Raw genomic sequence first — 2,500 nt, 5'->3', positions numbered from 1 at the left:
CGCGAAGCCACTTGCAATACTGCTAAGACAGAGTATAGATATGAGCGAGATATATGTTAAACATAAATTAGCTTATATAACCCCTATCTTCAAAAGTGGATCAAGACTAGAGGCAAGCAATTATAGACCTGTTAGTCTAACATCACATATTATGAAAGTGTATGAGAGGGTAATAAAAAAGAAAATAATGAACCATTTGGTCAAAAATAATTTGTTCAATATGGGTCAACACGGTTTCGTACCTGGAAAAAGTACACAGACCCAACTGATAGCTCACTATGAAAACATATACAATAATATGATAAATGAAAAAGACACAGATGTGATCTATCTAGATTTTGCAAAAGCCTTTGACAAGGTAGACCATAACATATTGGAGAAAAAAATGAGAAAGCATAATATTGTGGGAAAGATAGGAAAATGGGTAAAAGAATTCCTGCAAAACAGAAAACAGATAGTGGTTGCAAATGACGAGAAATCAGATGAAGCCCAGGTAATATCTGGTGTGCCCCAAGGTACGGTATTAGCTGCACTGCTATTTGTTATTATGATCTCAGACATAGACTGTGATGTTGAAAACTCCGTAGTGAGAAGTTTCGCCGATGACACAAGAATAAGTAGAGAAATTACTTGTGATGAAGATAGGAACTCACTACAAAGAGATCTAAACAAAATATATGAATGGGCGGAGATAAATAGGATGGTATTTAACTCCGATAAATTCGAATCAATAAATTATGGAAACAGAGAAGGAATGGTGTATGCATACAAAGGACCTAATAATGAGACAATCACAAACAAGGAAGCAATTAAAGACCTTGGTGTAATTTTAAATAGGAATATGTTATGCAACGACCAAATAGCAACACTGTTGGCTAAATGTAAAGCAAAAATGGGAATGTTATTCAGACACTTTAAAACAAGAAAAGCTGAACACATGATTATGCTTTACAAAACTTATGTGCGTAGTTCACTCGAGTACTGCAATGTGATATGGTACCCACACTACCAAAAGGATATTGCGCAAATAGAGAGTGTACAAAGGTCCTATACTGCTAGAATAGAAGAAGTTAAGGACCTTGATTACTGGGAAAGACTGCAATTTTTAAAACTATACAGTCTAGAAAGGAGAAGAGAACGCTACATGATAATACAAGCATGGAAGCAAATAGAAGGAATTGCTGAAAACATCATGGAGCTTAAAGTATCAGAAAGAGCAAGCCGAGGTAGATTAATAGTGCCAAAAAGCATTCCAGGTAAACTGAGAAAGGCGCACAGGACATTAATCCACTACGCACCAGCATCGATAATGCAGCGACTATTTAATGTGCTGCCAGCTCATCTAAGAAACATATCAGGAGTGAGCGTAGATGCGTTTAAAAATAAGCTCGATAAATACCTAAGATGCATCCCAGACCATCCAAGACTGGAAGATGCAAAAATACACCGGAAGATGTATTAGCAACTCTCTGGTGGATATACGAGGTGCCTCACACTGAGGGACCTGGGGGAACCCAAACAAAAAATAAGGCAATAAGGTAAGGTAAGGCTCTCTCTCTCTCTCTCTCTCTCTCTCTCTCTCTTTTATAATACAACATATAACAAATTGTGGTGTAGATATGCATTTGATTCTCCCATTCTCTGACTTCTTCATATTTTCTCTCTCTCTCTCTCTCTCTCTCTCTCTCTCTCTCACTCTCTCTCTCTCTTTTATAATACAACATATAACAAATTGTGGTGTAGATATGCATTCGATTCGCCCAATCTCTGACTTCTTCAGTCTCTCTCTCTCTCTCTCTCTCTCTCTCTCTCTCTCTTTTATAATACAACATATAACAAATTGTGGTGTAGATATGCATTTGATTCTCCCATTCCCTGACTTCTTCATAGTCTCTCTCTCTCTCTCTCTCTCTCTCTCTCTCTCTCTCTTTTATAATACAACATATAACAAATTGTGGTGTAGATCTGCATTTGATTCTCCCATTCCCTGACTTCTTCATAGTCTCTCTCTCTCTCTCTCTCTCTCTCTCTCTCTTTTATAATACAACATATAACAAATTGTGGTGTAGATATGCATTCGATTCGCCCAATCTCTGACTTCTTCAGTCTCTCTCTCTCTCTCTCTCTCTCTCTCTCTCTCTTTTATAATACAACATATAACAAATTGTGGTGTAGATATGCATTTGATTCTCCCATTCCCTGACTTCTTCATAGTCTCTCTCTCTCTCTCTCTCTCTCTCTCTCTCTCTCTTTTATAATACAACATATAACAAATTGTGGTGTAGATATGCATTCGATTCGCCCAATCTCTGACTTCTTCAGTCTCTCTCTCTCTCTCTCTCTCTCTCTCTCTCTCTTTTATAATACAACATATAACAAATTGTGGTGTAGATATGCATTTGATTCTCCCATTCCCTGACTTCTTCATAGTCTCTCTCTCTCTCTCTCTCTCTCTCTCTCTCTCTCTCTCTTTTATAATACAACATATAACAAATTGTGG

The sequence above is a fragment of the Palaemon carinicauda genome, chromosome 24 (assembly GCF_036898095.1).
Source record: "Palaemon carinicauda isolate YSFRI2023 chromosome 24, ASM3689809v2, whole genome shotgun sequence".
In the NCBI taxonomy this organism is placed as follows: Eukaryota; Metazoa; Arthropoda; class Malacostraca; order Decapoda; family Palaemonidae; genus Palaemon; species Palaemon carinicauda.
The sequence above is the reverse complement of the archived record's forward strand: the minus strand, read 5'-3'. Positions refer to the sequence as shown.